Source organism: Papaver somniferum, chromosome 8 (assembly GCF_003573695.1).
Source record: "Papaver somniferum cultivar HN1 chromosome 8, ASM357369v1, whole genome shotgun sequence".
NCBI lineage: Eukaryota > Viridiplantae > Streptophyta > Magnoliopsida > Ranunculales > Papaveraceae > Papaver > Papaver somniferum.
This window is the reverse complement of record NC_039365.1, coordinates 111,545,297-111,565,712: the sequence shown is the minus strand read 5'-3', so window position 1 is coordinate 111,565,712 and position 20,416 is coordinate 111,545,297. Positions and strand designations below refer to the sequence as shown.

Here is a 20,416-nt window from a genome sequence, read left to right as displayed (position 1 = left end):
TGTCCTAAACTTCTTTAATTACTGCTAATGTCATTCCTCCATTGTCCTTTCTATCTAATAGACACTTTCTTGGTGGACTTGGGCTTTAGCCCCTAAGTCCCCATGTCTCATGTTGGACTTGCCTCCTCTTGGAGGGCACACTAGCCTGGCTAAAGGGGTAATATTTTTCATGTATCAACAGGGTTCATGACTTGATTTAGATATTAGGGTTTTGCATGGTCATAATGGAAAGGTACGTGTACCTTTTGTTGGTGCGGGACCCATTATTCCCCCAAATAAATAAATAAATAAACCTTTAAAAGAATTCGCAATAATCTCTCAGTAATGCACTTTTTCCTTATCTGTGACAAATACTCTTCCTTGAATATTAATGCATGCACAAGAGAATTAATATTCATGAAAAGACTTTAATCAGAGAATGTTAGCACAAGAATTCATATATTCGAGTCTGATTGAACGTATCATGGAAAGGTTGCAATATGAAGAAAAAAAAATTGCTCATCATATTCAAGTGCTACTTGAGAAAAATATTACACATGTCATGCAGTAATCCTCATCCAGCAGGATTTTTCAGTAATCCTTATCCAGCAGGATTTTTCATGGATAAGGTTCCAAGACTTGTACCTAGTTTGCACAAGGGTGAGGTGTACGCTCACCACATGAATTATGTTGTTGCTTTCTTTTGTTCTTCCGTTTGAAACGTGAAAAACTATCATACAAATTACTGTCATCAAAAGAAGAGGTGTGATTAGAACTCTTACTTGAAATAACTTTAAAAAAGCGGGGCTATAACAACCACACCCAATAATTCGTTCGACAATCTGTATGGACTAAACTCCAATATAATTCTGAGAGCATCAACTTAAAAGCGAGACTCAATCAAGAAATATATCAAAGAGCTTTATCTCTTTATGAATACAATCAGCAAATCAAACAGATAGAAATCCGTGAGCCTGATTGATATGAGAAATAACTTGGACGGTACCAAAGACCAATGCCACACAAATTCATTCTAGTATTAACTATTAAAAAATGTCCCCATTACTACCGTATCATAAGTAATATAATTTTCACCAAAAAATGTCCGGTTTAAGGGGATTAGGAGAGAGAATGTCTGGTTTTCTTGCGGCAAAAATGGTGAGAAGTTCTTCTTCTCAACTTCATGGATTAGGGTTTTTGGATTCAACTCAACAGAGCAGGCAGGGTCAGTAGATCAAGCAGGGATTACAGGGTAGGATGAAGATGGTAGAAGGATCAACAAGCTGGGCAGACATGGTTCGTGGTGTACAACATGGAAGATCAGATTTGACAAACGAAACAAGGGAGACGGAGACTCAAGAATGGCTGACAGTTTCAAAGAAGAAAAATTCTAAGAGCAAACATGTTCACTCAAGGAAAAAGATCATTATAGATTGTAAGTTTAAATCTTTATTCTTTAATCAAAATCTAATGTTGTTTTTTTTTATGAGAAAACTAAGGATACAAAGAAGGTTCTTCAAGTTTTGATTAGTAACGAAGGAGTCATTTGGATGAGGAACATCATGAAAAGGGAGTCAGGAAAAAGTTTCTATGGCAAATGGTATTGGATCTTTCATAGAGGTAATGAACATATACTTTTTTCCATGGATCAAAATAAGTTTGGAGAGTTCTTCCATGTTTCTTATTCATGTGAAAAGGTGAAACATTACATGTGTTTTACAACTGAAAATAGTTCATTCAGATGGATTCCTTTTGTTTCTGGTTTCATTGGTATTTTCTTGCAAAAGAAGGTTTCATCTTCACAGGCTGAGCCGCAATCTGATGTTGCACAACCTGAGGTTGAAAATGTCTCACCTATGCAGATTGAATCGCAACCTGTTCATCAAGTAGTTGAGAAGGTGGAGTCGCATTACACTATTACTAACTCTTTATCTCAGGAGAGTTGGAATCAGGCGATTATCATTGAAACATATATTGAGATATCCTCGTGGAATTATGTTGATTTAGAAATTGCGAAAAGATTTGGAATGGATATTGCTTTGACATTTTCCTTTTTACAGCTAAGAAAGCTTTTTTTTTTTGCATCTTTGGATAATAAAAAAATCTTGTTAAACAATGGTCATTGGGATTACGATGGTGTTTTTATTAGATTAATGCCTTGGTGGAACGGCCAACAAACTCTGTTGCTTTACCCACTATCTCTGCAGATTCTTGGATGGAGGTTAAAGGTGTTCCTTTTGATCTTTGGGGAAATAATTTTTTTCGAGAACTAGGTTTAATGTTTGGAGGATTATTGGAGGTTCATACTTCAACTCTTTCATGGAGTGATGCCTCGGCCATTAGAATTAAGGTCAGAAATTCTAATGGGCTTAATACTTCTTTCGTTTTCCGATTTGAAGGTTCTTTCTTTCCGATATAGATCTCGTCTTTCAAGATTTTTGATGGTGTTTTTGATCAATCAAGCAAAAAAGTGTTCGATCAGAATTTGGAAATTGCCTCTGCAGATTCTCCAGTTGATCCGGTGCCAGCTATGTCATTCAATGTAGACTGGCCGAAAAAACCTCGAAATATCCTAAAACCACCTGATTCTCGCCGGAAAAATATGTTTCGGAAATTTTCTTTTGCTGAAAAAGGAAAGTCAGATAATGATAATTAAAATTTTGAATTCGCCTCCAATGAAAATGGAAAAAGGATACGGACAGCGGATTCGGGTTCAAATTCAAATGCAGATTCGGGTACCACTACTTCAAATGCGGATCCATCTGAACAAGCTAACGGTATGATTTTGGTACGTGCGGAAGATTCAAATTCAACAACTTCTTCAGATTCAAATGAAAATTCGGCAACGGCTATATTGCCCATTTTTCAAAATGAAGATGATGTTAATGAGTATCTAAAAACATCGGTCTCTATTCCCTATCTACAAATGATAGATTCTTCTGATACTTCAACTTCTACATATTCTAATCCCATTCACAGTAAGAAAATCGATTCTCCAGGAAAATTTAATTTCTTTTTTAGCACTAATAAAAAGTGGAGTTCTTAGAAATTGAAGGTTGATCCCATTTTGAGACAGGATTTTGAGAAGGTTCTAATGCAAATGGTTTGCATTTGTCCTTAATTGGGCATACATTTTAAAGGAACACAAGTAGAGATTGATGATGCAATGATTGATACGTTGAGGATTCATCTCTTTCAACTTCAATGTATAGCATATGAAGGTATGCTAGTTTCTTTCTGTGTGGGTACTCTGGAATGTTTTTTTCTATGGATTTCAAAACAGTTTTTTGGAATATCAGGGGTCTTAACGACTTGAATCGAAGAGACATTATAAAAAAGAAAATTAGTGATTGGAAGCCAAGTAAAGTTCCGCTTCAGGAGACAAAGATTCAACAATGCAATGATCTTATAGTTTGGCAATGTTGGAGTAATAAAAATGTAAAATGGTTAGATTCACCATCTCAAGGAAGTTCAGGTGGAATTTTATGCATCTGGGATTCTTCTAAAGTTGAAGTTATTGATTCTCTCATTGGGCCATACTCAATCACTTTGTACTGTAGAAAAATTTCAAATTCTTTTGAGTGGATGCTTACAGGTGTGTATGCACCTTGTGCTTCTAATATTGAAGAAGTCGAACTTTTTTGGAGAGAAATAGAGGAAGTGAGATGTTTTTGGTAATTTCCCTGGGTTATTGGAGGGGATTTTAATGAAATAAGGTTTACTCATAAGAGAACCGGAGACTATACTTTTAGAATGCAAAGATTTAACAAGTTTATTTCCAAGCATCACTTGATTGATCTTCCACTTCATGGTGCTACTTATACTTGGACAAATAATCAGGCTCAGAGTATAAGGAGTCGTATTGACAAAATCCTAATTTTTGCTTCATGGGAGAATTTCTACCCTCAAGTTATGCAACAATCATTGGAAAGACCCTGCTTTGACCATAATCCAATTGCCTTAATTTGTGAAAGAGTGAAGCATGGACCATCTCCTTTTCGTTGTGAGTTTTTCTGGTTTTCTCATCCCAATTTTCTTCCTTTTTTAAAAGAATTATGGTTGTCTTTTAATGTTACAGGAAGTGCTGGCTTTATTTTTTGTAAGAAGTTGCAGATGTTAAAGGATTGGAGCAAGGAGAATCTTGGTGATCTTGAGAAAAGGCTAGAGGAGTTAGAAGATACTTTTGTGGATTTAGATGCTTTGGAAAATTTCAAAAATGGTCTCACGGAAGCTCAATGGGAGGCGAGAATTACTGCAAGACAAGAGTATTGCAAGTTAACAATTCTCAGGGCTGAAAAATTGAGAAGCATGGCAAGAGAGCATAACACTAAATATTTTCATAGAATTGTGAATGACAGGAGAAGAAGAAACTACATTGGTTCAATAAAAGTTAATGGTAATATGACTTCTGACAAGGGTGAAATAAAGAATGGTATTGTGGATTTCTTCAAAATATTTGTCAGGCATGAATTTTCCAACCATTTTCCTCAAAGAACAGTTAGTATGGAAGGCATGAATTTTCCAACCATTTCTGAGGAATTGTGCTCATGGCTAGAAAGAGACATTGATGAGGAAGAATGAGCGACAACTATAAAAAGTCTTGGACATAATAAAGCTCCAGCCCCTGATGGCTTTCCTGTAAGCTTCTATCTCTTGTGTTGGGATTTCATTAAACATGATTTTCTTAATGTTGCAAAGGAATTGCAGGAAAAATCTTTTCTTGATTGGAAATTAAAAAACACTTTCATTGCTTTAATCCCTAAAAAAGACTGCATTGAGGAAATAAAAGATTTGAGACCAATTAGTCTTATTCATGAGGCTTATAAAATTGTTTCCAAAGTTCTTGCTGAGAGATTTAAGAAGACTCTACCTTCCATAATTTCTCAGCATTAGACTGCTTTTGTCAAGAAGAGACAAATCTTGGATGGTGTTTTAATAGCTAATGAGCTTATTGATTCTAGAATCACAAGTGGGAAAACATGTATTCTTTGTAAGGTAGATTTTGAAAAAGCTTTTGATCATGTCAATTGGGAGTTTTTGGATGAAAATTTTCAGCTCATGGGCTTTGGTATTAAATGGAGACAACGGATTAGATGTTGTATTGAATTCACAAGATTCTATATTCTTATTAATGGGAGTGCAACAGGATACTTCAAAAGCAGCAAAGGCATTAGGCAAGGTGATCCTATTTCACCTTTCTTATTTCTTTTAGTAGGAGAAGCCCTTACTTTTATGATTAGAAGAGAGCATGAGAAGGGTATTCTATCTGGTTTTAAAGTAAAGGATGATGGTTTGTTGGTTAGTCACCTGCAGTTTGCAGATGACACACTAATTTTTCTTGATGCTGACATTGAGCAAGTTAAAAATTTGAGACTCATCCTTCTTTCTTTTGAGATGCTCACAGGTCTTAAAATCAATTTTGCTAAAGGTCAGATTTATGGTGTGGGGTATGATGGGGATCTAAGTGTTTTTTCTTCTCTTCTTGGTTGCTATAATGGTGTCTTGCCTACTATTTATCTGGGTCTGCCTTTGGGTGATAAGTGTGATGGTGTGGCTAAATGGGACAAAGTGGTGGACAAGTTTATTGCTAGACTGCCAGGTTGGAAGAAGCCTCTCTTGTCAAGAGAAGGTAAGATAATTCTCATAAATAGCGTGCTTGCTAGTCTTCCAATATACTACATGTCACTTTTTGAAATTCCTGCTTCTGTCTTAAAGAAACTAGAAAAAATTATGAGGGATTTTTTGTGGTGTGATAACAAAGGAAATAAGAAAATTCATCATGTTAAGTGGAATGCTTTGTGCAAGAAGAAGAAGTATGGAGGCTTAGGAATTAAAAACTCGAGGTTGGTTAATCAAGCACTTCTTTCTAAATGGTCTTGGAGATGCGCAACTGAGAATGATGTCATGTGGAAAAAAATTGTTGATGAAAAGTATGGTTTAAATGATGTTGAATGGTCTCCTAAAATTCCAAAGTGTACTTATGGCAGATCAGTTTGGAAATCTATTATGAAGAATAATTCTTTATTTCAGAAGTTTGTCAAATTCAAGGTAAATAATGGTGCTCTTATGAGATTTTGGCAGGACAATTGGTTATATGCTCATCCAATTAAAACTTGTTATCCAAACTTATTCGCTCTTTCAAGAGTAAATAATCTTTCTGTTGCTGAAATGTATGTGTCAATTGGAAATTCAGTTAATTGGAATCTTCAGACTTCCAGAAGATTAAATGCTGCTGCAAGATTGGAGCTCAATTTACTTATGGCTGATCTTCAATCTGTTCAGCTCAATGTCACTAAAGAAGATGAGTTATTATGGCCTTTCACTTCAAACAAGTGCTTTTCTGTTAATTCAATTTATGATAAACTTTCTTTTGAGGATGAAAATGTGCAGGAGTCTGCTGTTTTTAGGTTCATTTGGAGCCTGAAATGCCCTCATAAGATTGGTTTTTTCTTTGGCTTATTGCTCATGGAAGGATTCCTACTAGATATTTTTTATTAAGAAGAAGAATTGATGTGCCCGTGTCTTGTGTTTTCTGTCCTGCCTCAAAAACAACTTCTCATCTGCTTATTCATTGTGATTTTGCAAGAAAGGTTTGGGATACTTTGACTGCCAGGATTAACTGGCTCTTTGCAATACCTGAAGATGTGATTCCTGCTTTGCAATCTTCACAACTTTCCATTACTTAAAGGTGAAAAGAGATATCTGGAAGCTGGTGCCTATTGCTATTATTTGGTGTGTTTGGAAGGAAAGAAATAATAGAGTTTTCAGTGACAATCGAAATTCTGCTGTTGTTGTTGGTAATAAGGCAGTGTATATGCTTTTTATTTGGTCTCTGGCATTCAAAGAGTTTGAAGATATTGATTCAAATGAGGTAATGAAGCACCGGTGTAAAATATATTTTGACATTGTTTAGGTGCTCTTAGCTTGTTTTGAGTACCTTTTATTCTTTTTCTTGTTTTCTTGTTTTTGGTTAGGGTGGCATGATCTTGTATGCCCTCTATTTTTTGGTCAATCTATCTTTTCTTTACCGATCAAAAAATAAAAAAAATGTCCCCATCCCGACCACCATCGATATCTTCCGTCTTCCTCTGAATATGCTGATTAAGATACCGCCACGTCTATTAAGTACACACCCAGGTGGGAGACGAATCCCGCTAGTCTAAAGTACAAGCTTATTATAGGGGCGGTATGGTTTATCAGAGGGGCGACATTGTGATAGTAATGTCCCTTTAGTTGGTCAGGGGATGTCCTAAAGGGGATGTAAATTGACTAGATCACCCTTTTCACCTTAAATCAACCAAAATCAAATCAATTTTTTTTAAAACCTAATGAATCAGAAAAAATCAAATCAGTTTTTTTTTCATCTTCTTCTTCATCTTCTCTTCTCCTCCGTCAACCGTAACCTCCATTAAAACTGAAAATTTCATCGTCTTCGATTAATCGGCGATTTGAAAAATGTTTGGAAAAATCCAGTTAGGGTTTAGTTTATCGTGTTGGATTTAAGTTAATTTTGTAAAAATTAGGGTTTTGTATGAAAATTGAAATTGAAATTTTTGGTTGCATGTGAGTTACGATTGGTAATAACTCAAATACGAACTGTAAATGTAGATTGGGTTGATGTTACGGTTGGTTTTAACTCAAATACCAACCGTAAGTTCTTAGTTTTGAGAAATATGTTCAGTTACGGTTTGTATTTGCATCATATTTATCAACCATAATTGAGTTACGGTTTGTTACTCAAACAACCATACCAACCGTAAATAATCCCGTCTCTTAAGAATTTATCAAATAATGATTTACGGGTCAAAAGTTAAGTTGATACACCAACCGTAGGGTAGTTACGGTTGGTCTCGATCATTAGTTACCAACCGTAATTTAGTTACGGTTGTTGTCCAAATTTAATTACCAACCGTAACTGGTTTTACGATTGGATCTTCCCCAAATTTAACCAGATACGGTTGGCATTCGATAACTTACGAACCGTAACTAAGAGATACGGTTGGTCACGAGCAAAATTGCAACCGTAAGTTCTTCTGAAAATTTAAAAGTTCTGATTTCGTTACGTACTTTAGATAATTTTGAGCGAGAAAAAGCTAATGGGAACTAATTGAGAAGTATACCGGGTCACTGGAATCACTCATTTTGGTTTAGTGAATCAAAATTTAGGGTTTCACAAATATCACAAAAATCACAAAAGTTTTTCTTTTTCTTCTCCTCTGAACTTTTTTTTTTAACTCTAAAAATCTGATTTTGTTTTGATTTTGAGTTAATATAAGTGAAATATATTGATGCTATCATGCTACAGATTGGAAAATAGTCTCACAAAGTTCTGATTAACAAAATCTTGTTTGGTTTGATTCATAGTTCTATGATTGCGATCTCTACATATAATTTGCCTGGTCTGTTTCAGAATACATCTTGGCTGGGATCCTTAATCAACACAGTAATTGGGAATTTGAAGCTCTCCATTACCAATGTGCACATTAGATACGAGGATCTGGAGAGGTACATGACTTTTCCGAAGTTACTTTATATAATTTTCAACTATTTTAGCAGCTTAACAACTGCTGTTTTGTAGCAATCCTGGACATCCATTTGCAGCTGGTGTAACGCTAGCTAAACTTTCTGCTGTGACGGTCGATGATAATGGTAGAGAAACTTTTGTCACTGGCGGTGCTCTTCAGCGCATTCAAAAGGTACTAATATCATTGACCTGATTCACCATTATAAACTATGTATAAAGCACACATTATCTACATACTTTAGTTTCTTAGAGCCATCGAGTGCGATGTTATATGTGAGCCAATACCCAGATCAGGAAATTAGTCCCTTCAACAGATAACTGTATTCATCAGAAAGGAAATTTGAAAATGTCCGCTTTCAAGTGTATGATGTTTTTTCTTGAAAGATATATTGTACAAGTTATGCAAGATGTATGAAAAATTATTTCTCTATAAGAATAAAAATAAATAAATAATAACATGGCGAATCTATCACATTGTCTTTATTTAACTGCAGTGGCTGAACCTCCGTAAAAAATATTTATCGAAGTAGCCAAAACACTTCAGGAATTAGTGCAAACATCTTTATATGGGTAGAACACGATGAAGGGGATATTCTGTGAGTAATGCTGTCGCACACAGTGTCAAGGCACCCATGAGATGTTATTAATCCCCGAATACGTTAAGTTGACCCTGCTGTCACCAATGATGAAGCCATAGTTCTTTGAGTGCCCTGGCCCTTTTAGGTGGTCTAGGCCGTGTTCCTCACTCCTTGCATGGTAATAAAATAAAAAGTAAATGTTGTATAACATACAAATATGCTATAAGGTGTCTTATTGGGAGTGTAACTCCCAAGGTATCCATGTTTGGCAATCAAGCACAGTCACAGTTCATGTATAACACACAACACAGAAGTCTACCTTAAAGGTCCATTAATTGACGACCCAGCATTGACTGTACGAAATAAGGCATTCACCAGTTAAACAACACAGTGCCTAAGTGGTAGAAGTCCCTCCTCCCTAAGAGCGCCTATCTACAGATATTGGCTCCGATCTGGTTATGCATATAAACTTTTGGAGCAATTGGGAGCCTTGACCCCGAGTTGTGTAAGTTGATAGGTCATCTTGTAATACTAAGTTTAGGGGGCCAAAGTCCTTGTAGCGCCCGCCGGCCGAGTTTTCAGTCTATGAGCACCTTTTTAGATGAAGCCCACAGCTCTTTGTTGAGCCACTGCATGTAGTTCAGTTGGGAGAGTGTCTGTGCTAGGTTGGGCAGTGCTTGCCAATTAAGTTTTGAGTTACATATGCACAGATGGCCAATATATCCTTGAATCCGTTGTTCGTGTTTAAGTTTCTGTTCTTTTTGTAAATATCGAAGTGCTCGTCTGGACTTCGGAGAAGTTGGAAAGCTTCAAAGCCTTTTAATTCTCCGACATTGTTTAGAAAGTAATTTTTTTTAGCGTGGAATTTGGATTGGGAATTTGACTTCTAGTACTGCCGTTTTCTTTTTTGATGTATTGATCTTGAGTATAGCAAGAGCTCTGGAAGACAAATCTGCTATTGCGAGTAATCATTTGACAATCACTGTCAATTTTATTTGTTTTGCTTGAGAATGGAACTTTTGCTACTGGATATTCATGATTTTTAGTTTTCAATCTTTTACAGTCAGTGGAACTCGACCGCCTGGCGATATATATGGACTCTGATATTTCTCCCTGGCAAGTTAAGAAAAAATGGGTGGATATGTCTCCTTCTGAGTGGAGTCAGGTATAAGTCACCATGATTCTCTTATTAAAAGAAGATTGTCACATGTTTGTTACGTATTGGTGCCCATGGACGTGTGGAGGTAACATTGATTTTCATTGAGCTTCAGGTGTTTGAAGTTAGCAACAGTGATCGGCAACCAACTAGTGATCTAAAGAAGGAGCATTCTTACATTTTGCAACCAGTGACAGGGAATGCGAAGTATTCAAAACCGAGGAAAGATGAACTTAGTAGATCAGGCCACCAAGCTGAACAGAAAGCAGTAGTTTACTTGGATGATGTTACTCTTTGTTTGTCAAAGGTTTGTCTTTTGATTCTTTTACCTCAGATTTTGTGGCAAGAGCATACAGTTCTCATAAGGTCTAGGTTTGCCGATGCAGGATGCTTACAGAGATATTTTGAAACTGGTTGAAAATTTTACTTCCTTCGATCAACGTCTGAGAAATGCTCATTATCGCCCACATGTATCTGTAAAATCTAATCCCAGCTCGTGGTGGAAATATGCTTACAAAGCTGTCTCCGAACAGATGAAGAAAGCAAGGTGAAGGAAGTCCTGCATTTCTGTTTTATCCATCTACTTGCTTTTAAGGTTCTAGGTATGAGAGTCTTGGTTGAGTAGTTTTACCTGCAATCTTTCACAGATGCCGTCGGAATGCTCAGTTGTTCTGTGATCATTCTGTAAAGCAGTGGGGACCAATAGTCCATTTGATACATGTTGTTAGTGAACACTGTTTATCTTTTTGTAGACTTTATTAGGTACTTGTAAATATGTTACTTTATGTTGTTATTAATCTTTGTCACGCGTGTCTTGTTTTACTAGTTATTCTAGACATTTTTGATACTTGTATAATATATAGATGCAACATTATTAGTCACAGGTGTTTACGTTTGAGATTCTGCAAAGTGTTCTAGTTTCATTTCAATTATTCTCACATGCTTTGTGAATATCCTATGCTGCAGTGGAAAATTGTCTTGGGAACAAGTTCTAAAATTTGCAAGACTGCGTAAGAGATATGTAGCTCTTTATGCTTCTTTGCTGAAAACTGATCAAAGTCGGACACTAGTGGATGATAACAAAGAAATTGAAGAACTTGATCGTGAGCTGGACATTGAACTCATTCTTCAGTGGAGGTATGCAGTTACTTTCTTTTCTTTTCAGTTCCTGAGATGAAATCTTTTGGTCAAGGTAATTAAGAAGTCAACCCAAGTTGAGTTTTGATTGATCACGTGATCTGCGGGACTCCCAACTCAAGTTTATCTTCTATCAAGTTGTAACATCTCTTAACGTGGATGTCTTTGTTGACTTATGATCTGCTTGTGAACGGTAGGACCGGATCAGGGTTCTTAATGTTTGGCTGGTATTTACTGTAATCGTACTATCATCCGTAGCATGAATAGAAGAAGCATTAACATGATTTTGTCCAGGACTGATTTTTCAAGTTTGGGAAATAGGACAGTTTACTTCTTAAATTGTTTGTGGGTCTTAATATGAATCTCAGGGCGAAGAATGTGCAGCTAAATAAAAAAAGTTTACTTAAGATGGAAACATTATTCAGTTCAGCAGTTAATGTGCTGCCAGCATATCAAGGTAATAAAAAAAAACCATTAAGCAGAGAAGTAGTTGTTGTGGCAGAACTGAACACTAGAGAGTGGGAGAATATATATTTAAGAAAACTGTACAGGTTTTATGATTGTTGCTGATTTAGACTAAAAGGTCCGCAGAAATGTGAGAATTATTAAATATTTATGTACAGATATTTTATTTTTACTTGCTTATGCAGGATGCTAGCTCACAAATTTCTGGAACAGTCAGGTGAATCAAATCTCTCATCGAAACAACAGAAACAAATAGTTCATGGTGGTCATTGGGATGGTTAACATTTTTCCTTCAGCTTATTTCATGTTCCACTTGCGTTCCTTGAAGTTAGGTAATTCCGTTTTCAATAACTGGAAAGTCTTGTAATGAAATTACTATTTCCAGGTCTAGTTCAACCGTTAAGGATGAAAGTGAGCCTTGGCATTTTAGTGATGAAGATTGGGAACGACTTAACAAAATCATTGGATACAAGGATAATAACGATGGAAAATTACTGACGACTCAAGCCAAAGATAATGTGTTGCACACATCACTGGAAGTTCACATGAGACACAATGCTTCAAAGCTTGTTGCTGAACCTGAAAACTGTCTTGCCGAATTATCCTGTGAAAGCTTAGATTGCTCTATAAATCTTTATTCAGAGGCCAAGGTCTTTGAAGTGAAGTTGGGGTCATACAAGTTGTCGTCTCCAACTGGGCTTCTCGCGGAGGTAACCTTTATATTTATTTACTGAACTGTCAGGCATATTCTTTGTTTCACTGAAAACCTGGTTCATACTTTCTGCAAAGCCTGTCCTCATGATTTGGATTTTTTCTTATATTGACGCAGAGTGCAACCGTGAAGGATTCTTTAGTTGGTGTGTTTTGCTTCAAACCTTCCGATGCAGAATTGGACTGGAGTCTTGTCGTTAAAGCTTCTCCATGTTACATGACTGTATGCTTTCTCAGTAGTATTTTTCTGATTGCAAACTTACATTTATTTGTGGGTGTTTGTTGATTTTACAATTCTCTTGTCAGTATTTGAAGGATTCCATCGACCAAATTATCAATTTTTTTGATAGCAGTTCTGCTGTTAGTCAAACAATAGCTATGGAAACTGCAGCTGCTGTCCAGGTGATTCAATTAATCCATGACCTTATTTTTTGAAATATGCTTCTTAAGATTTGTGTTAACATGTAATCTTCCGTTATTTGTGAAGATGACAATTGATGAAGTCAAACGCACTGCTCAACAGCAAGTGACGAAGGCATTGGAGGATCGTACCAGGTTTTCTTTAGCTTTAAAGCTTTTAATATTCTACTTCATGGCTTAGCCACCTTCACGCCGTGTCCAACCAAGCATTTTGCCATCTTGTTGTGCATTCAAAATATAATTCGACTCATACCCTTCACATGAATCCATCTGCAGCACATATGTATTGATAACTAGTTGAACTTTGCATTGCATGCTGTCTTTGAATGTTTTAATATACTAGATCTGAAAGTTTTTGCAAGAAATATTTTCCATAGATTGTTTCCGATAAAGTCATACGTGGCTTAGCCAGAGTTTGCTATCAGCGGATTGGAGATTGTTTTTGGTCCCTAAGCTTTCATATCCATAATCAGTAGACTAGCAGGTTGTAATAAACCTCGATAATATGTTTCGTGCAGTTTGCTTACCTTGATCCACGGGTTCAGGATGGTTTAGCATGGCCCATTATATTACCATCTTAGCATTTTATGACTGAGTGTGTCATGTGGGGGCTTCACATCGATGTAGCTGAGAAACCTGTATTTTTGTTTTGCATTCCCCATTCACTAATGGAATAGCATTTGCCAGTGAGGTGGCGAAAATAATCTTCTTGTATATGGAGTATTTTGTTCTTTTATTCACTGGTCAATATGAAGTAAACCTGATTCTGTTTTATTATATAGTTGTATGATTGCCAATCTTGAACTTGTAGGTTTTTCCTTGATTTGGATATTGCGGCTCCTAAGATTATCATTCCTACAAACTTCTTCCCGGATGAATCTCATGCAACTAAACTTCTTCTGGATTTAGGAAATTTAAAACTTAGCACTCAGGTAACGCCGTGCACACGCAGTTATACATCATCAAAAGGCCGAATCTGAAAACAACGTTTTTACTCTTTTGCAGGATGACGGTGAATCTGATTCACCTGACGAGATGGATATGTACTTGCAGTTTAATTTGGGTTTAAGTGATGTATCTGCTGTTTTGGTGGATGGAGACTACCATTGGGGTCAAACTCTAGTTGACTCATCTGCTAGTTTTTCCCAATCTAATTATACTAGCTTTTTGCCTGTCATTGACAAATGTGGGATAGTGATGAAGCTTCAGCAGGTAACCACCAATTTGACAGTTTTTCAGAGTATTTTTTTTTTCAATGCAATATTATGCTCACCCACTAAATGTTTAATCATTGCCTGCAGATTCGATCAGAAAATGTTTCCTATCCATCAACGAGACTTGCTGTACGGCTGCCCTCTTTAGGGTTTCATTTTTCTCCAGCTCGTTACCATCGACTGATGCAAATTGTAAAGATCTTTCAGAGTGAGGATAGTGAGAACTCAGATAATCTTCGCCCATGGATTCAAGCTGATTTTGAGGGATGGTTATCTGTTCTTGCGTGGAAGGTTTGTATTTTTTTTTAATTATAGATAATGTTATTTGGTTATGAATCGCAAAAATTCTAACTTTTTTATATTTTTTTATTTTGTGGTAGGGAGTTGGAAATAGGGAAGCTGTATGGCAACGTAGATACTGCTGTCTTGTTGGTAGTTTTCTATATGTCCTGGAGAGCCCTCTATCTAAAACATACAAGCAGTTTATTAGGTAATGCATATTCTATTATCTCCAAGTCGTCTTTGCTCAGGGCCATTAAATAAATAAGTATAAGTATATCAAAATCAAGTAAAAAGAAAAGAGTGAAGCTTGATTCTACAAGCTACGGCTATTGTGCTAAAATATTCATTATATATTTATATTCATCAAATCTACAAGCTTATGTGAAGAAAGATTACGGTAAGTTAGTTCCTGTATGGCCAAGGCTGTTTAAGGGAGTTTTAGGAATGGAACATCACTCCCTATCTTTTCTCTAATGCAAATGGAAAGTCATAGAAAACATGTAGAAGTTGAAAAAGAAAAAGAGGTCTTCAGTCTATAAGCTTAGTAAGAGGAAATCGTTGAAACTTAATACCTTGTAAGAATTGAAACAGAACTTTACGTCATTAGAAGCCTTAATCTGTTTGAGATATAGGGTTTCCTTTTCATTTATGATAAGTAACTTTTATGTTTCAGGTTACGTGGAAAGCAGATATATGAGGATCCACCTGAGTTTGCAGGCAATGTCGAACATGTTTTAGCTATTTCCGATGCTTCACAATCCAATTCCAAGGTTTGATCTTTTTGGTCATTCTTTACTGTTTACTAAATATATGCTTCTAGATGAGTTATGGTTCTTTACATCTTGCATTATCATTTTTTAGGTTGTTGAACATGCAAATGCTCTAATTTTGCGATGTGAATCTGATGAGTCGAGCAAAATCTGGCATAGCCGATTTCAAGGGGCAATATATCGTGCTTCTGTACGTATGAATTTTGACAGTGTTTTATTGTCTCTCCAACTTTACTTACTATTTTTTGTAGGAGTAGGTCAATTTATACGTTTCTGATTTGGTACTTGTGTATTATGATCCAGTCCCTTGTTTTTTTTTTTTGAAGCATATTGGCTAATTGGATCATCTTAGGTCCCTTGTACTTTGTTTATATTTTTTGATTTAGGTGGTTTCCTTAAACCAAGGGTTTATAACATTGTAGCAATTCGGAAAATAAGTCCTTTTTGCATCATATGACAAAAATATTTCTATTGCACAAAGCTTTGTGGTATAGGACTTTATCCAGACTTTTTAGGATTAAAAGATGTTGCCATTCTAGCACTTGATGTTGATTTAGATAGCCAGCATACGATGCTCAGTAATACCAAGCCTGTGCATGAGGCTCTATTCTCATCAGTCAATTGACCAATAAAAAAAATCAGTCAACTCAACTGTTTTTTCTTTTGCAGAAGAAATGAAGAAATCTTTTTGAGAATTTTTTCTTCCTTAGAAACTTCTTTATTAGAAGCCTAGTAAACGTTCTGCCCACCTGATAGTTCCTTCATACAGTTCATGAAAATTATGAACTTAATGGGATGAATCTGCCATCTTTTTACGTCACAAACTGTCTTATTAATATTGGATGTTTAATTGTAATCAAGCATCTTTGAAAACCCGTTAGTGTAGGACGAGAATATATAAAATTGGCTCCAGGATGTGCATCACAAACACAACTAGAGAACATTATCTGTTCTGGGATACAGTCCGGCTGATTCTAATGCTGTAGTTTTCAGAATGGACATGATTGCGGATGATAAACAATGCTGCATATAAGGATTCTAACGATTAAAAATGTCTTTCCAGGAGATGCTAAATGCGGATTCTCTGGTTACTTAGTCACGCTTATGCGTGGTTGTTATCTGTTGGTTTAGGGTTCTGCTAAATGCTAAATCTTATGCTAAATGCTAATTTTTTTTCTCTAACAGGGTTCTGCTCCTATCACTGCTAATCTGTCTAATACTTCTTCGGACTCTGAAGATGCCGAAGTTAATGGTGACGGCAATGTCATGGATATATTGGAGAAGGAAAGTCTGTTCATTACGGGTGTCCTAGATGAACTAAAAATCTGTTTCGATTATAATAAGCAAGTAAGCTGGAAGTAAATTAATATCATGCATTTATGGATCTGGTGATATATGTGTTTATTGGAAGTACATATCAGTTAATGTTTTTTTTTTCTTTTCTTTAGAGTGACCATGCTTTCAAGACTGTCCTTTTGGCTGAAGAGAGTCGTTTGTTTGAGTTCCGTGCATTAGGCGGCCAGGTAATTTTCCGTTGAAAATTTGAAGTTTCATTTTGGATGTGGATTTTGTTCATGTAATGGAAGAAAACAATAAAGGAGTAAAAACATTGGTCTCCTCTTCATCTCGTGTGGTTTGATCTTACGCATAATGCAGGTCGAGATATCACTTCGTGGAAAGGATATGTTCATTGGCACTGTTTTGAAAACCCTAGAAATTGAGGATTTAGTTTCCTATGAGGGGATGACTCATCCTCGCTACCTCGCAAGATCTTTCATCAAGAGAACAGAGGCCTTCAGTGCGGATGCTTCCGAAGAGTTTTTTGATGTCCCAAGAAGCTATAGCAACAACGAACTAACTCAGTATGAAGGAGAGGAAAGCTTTTTTGAGGCATCTGAGAGTTTGGGCGATGTCATTGACAGCCCTGCCCAAACCCGTGGAATTAAGAGTCCTAAACCTCTGCTTAAACCCCCCAGCTTTCGTCGTGTTTCTGGCTTGCTTCCTGATTACGAGCGTCAGGAAGAAACAACGGACTCTATAACTGAAGCTTTGGATAGTTTTGTGAAAGCTCAAATAGTTATCTATGACTTAAACTCTACACTCTATAATAACATTGACAAGCGGGTGATCACTCCTTCCTTTTGTTTGAACTTCTGCCACCACTTCAATATGCTTATAACTGACTAGCATTCCTCATCTGTGTAGGTGGAGGTGACCCTGGCTACCTTGTCATTTTTTTGTTATAGACCAACAGTTCTTGCGATTCTTGATTTCGTGGCTGCTGTTAACATTTCTGGTGATAGTTCTGATGCTTCTAATGAGAAGTCTGCAGTTCTACCCCAGGAGAGTTCTAGGGAGGATTTGGTTGATGATCAAAATTTATCTCCAGTCCAAGAGTCTGTCATGAAAGGACTGCTCGGGAAAGGAAAATCCAGAGTTATCTTTTATTTGACATTGAAAATGGCTCGTGCATAAATTTTATTGATGAATGAAAATGGAACTCGGCTTGCTACATTATCACAAAATAATTTGCTCACGGATATCAAGGTTCACTTGAGCTATCATCTACTCTTGAATCCGGATCCTTATTTTTGTGTTTTTTTTTCTTCAGCTTTACATACTTAATTTCTGTGTTCCGCAGGTGTTCCCGTCTTCGTTCAGCATAAAGGCTGCTTTAGGAAACCTGAAGATTAGTGATGAGTCTCCCCAGTAGCCATTCATATTTTTGGGTGTGTGATATGAGAAATCCTGGAGGCAGTTCATTTGTCGAGGTATTTATGTTTCTTGTTTCAAGTTTTCAATATGATGAGTCTCATTTAATGTGTGATAACCGGACTTTGATTGTTATTCGGCAAAGTTTTTTTATTTTCATTAGTTGAATTCAACGTTCTTCAACTCGTTCCAAAAGCATTTAACTATCTAGAAATTTGTTCAATGAATGTGTGGAAGTGCAAGAAGTCAAAATTAAACATGTACAGTTGCAGAGTTTCTTACATTATTGTCTCCCGTCTTTCATAAACTTGACGCTATAGCTAATGTGTGGAGAAGTCTAAAGTTATATACAGTCATTTCATATATAGAGGTTCTATCTTATCCTGCATGGCTTGAATCAACACCTGTTCCTATTGTAGCTTTCATTTGTTTTCGACTTCAGTAATGATTTCTTAATTTACAATAAGAGAAGATTATTTAATTTATGGCAAGAGAAATTTAAGTCTGAAAAGCTAGCGATCATATTCATCAATTGTATGCCACTTCTGTTGTTCCAGCCATTGTCAACCGTATATGGCGGGATCTGATCCATAATCCTTTACATTTGATATTCTCAGTAGATGTTCTTGGTATGACAAGCTCAACATTGGCTTCTTTAAGTAAAGGCTTTGCTGAGCTGTCAACAGATGGGCACTTTCTGCAATTACGTATGAAGCAGGTAAATAGTATATTTTGATACTATTCATAGATGAATAAAGGTAACTCGTAACGGGGATTAAATAATGCGTTGTTTCACCGTGGAATCAGGTATGGTCTAGAAGAATAACTGGGGTTGGTGACGGTATTCTTCAAGGAACTGAAGCCCTTGCTCAAGGGTTTGCTTTCGGCGTGTCTGGGGTCGTAACAAAGCCTGTTGAGAATGCAAGGCAAAATGGTCTTCTCGGTTTTGCTCATGGGCTGGGACAAGCTTTCCTAGGGTTCATTGTTCAACCAGTTAGTGGGGCATTGGATTTTTTCTCACTAACAGTAGACGGAATTGGTGCAAGTTGTACTAGGTGCTTAGAAGTCTTTAATAACAAGACCGCCTTCCAAAGAATCAGAAACCCTCGTAAAATCCATGCAGATGGCGTCCTCATGGAGTACTCTGAGAGGGAAGCAACTGGTCAGGTATATTCTTTTCCTTCACCTTCTAAGTTTTGATGCAAGCTGAAGCCATTGTACAAAAAAAATAAATCTAGCGTTCTACTTTATTAGTTGCAGTAAGTAGATATGCAAGTGTTTGATAATCTACTCTTGCATTGCAGATGATTCTATACCTAGCAGAAGCAAGTCGGCACTTCGGTTGTACAGAGATTTTCAAGGAGCCATCGAAGTATGCCTGGAGTGATTATTACGAAGAGCATTTCATCGTGCCTTATCAACGAATTGTTTTGGTAACGAACAAGCATGTCATGCTACTACAGGTACGCGAGCAGAACCTAACACTTCATTCCATCTTTTTGAACACCTAATAATGCTATAATACCTCTGTTCTGAAACACTATTGGACTGCTTGTGGTTAATTTTATACATTGGTATTTCCTGCAAATATCCTGATGTAATATGAACTTCCTCGGGCTTCAGTCTAATGATGGTCAACAACTCCCGACAAAAGTTCTTTCGTGTTGGTCCATTAATCATGTTTAACAATCCGGACAATCAAATTAAGTGCAGAGAGGGGCTTAAAAGTCGTCGTTACTAATAACATTTTGGCATTCCAAATTGGAATTGTGGGTAATTTTTTCTTCCCCGGCAAAGCTCGACAAAGAGAGCATAATTATTTTAGAAAAAGTAAAATGAAACAGAGCAACGGGAGTGGGACATAAACCAGGACCTCCAACAGAAACATTTAAAAACATCTTCGTCTAAATTTTTGGTGATTTGAAAATTGTTTTCTCTTAACTTTGATGCTTGATGTTCCTAACTCTTTATTTTCTTTCTATTGTTTGTGCATAGTGTATGGCTCCAGATAAGATGGATAAAAAGCCCTCCAAGATCATGTGGGACGTCCCATGGGGAGACCTAACGTCTTTGGAGCTTGCGAAGGCAGGCTACTCCAAACCCTCTCACTTGATTCTCCATCTTAAGAATTTCAAGAGGTCAGAAAAATTTGTTAGGCTCATCAAGTGCAGCGTTGAAGAAATCGATGAGGAAGAACCTCAAGCTGCTCGAATCTGTTCGGTCATACGTAAAGTGTGGAAAAGATACCAGGCAGACATGAGATGTGTTACTTTAAAGGTCTGTATGCTCCATCTCAGATGTCTCCAACTTAACCTAACTGAAAATGCTAATTCAGGTCTTCTAATTTCCGTGGGCAGGTTCCTTCAAGTCAGAGACATGTCTATTTCTCTTGGGAGGAAGCAGATGGGAGAGACTCTCAGAACCAGATGAAACCCATAATTAATCCAAGAGAATACTTCGCAGGCGCT

The 20,416-nt window shown here is 36.7% G+C and overlaps 1 pseudogene; it reads left to right on the top strand.

Annotated features, from left to right (window-relative positions):
• The first annotated feature begins 8,305 nt into the window (after positions 1 to 8,305).
• Positions 8,306 to 18,794, top strand: LOC113302617 (annotated as a pseudogene).
• Positions 18,795 to 20,416: the final 1,622 nt, after the last annotated feature.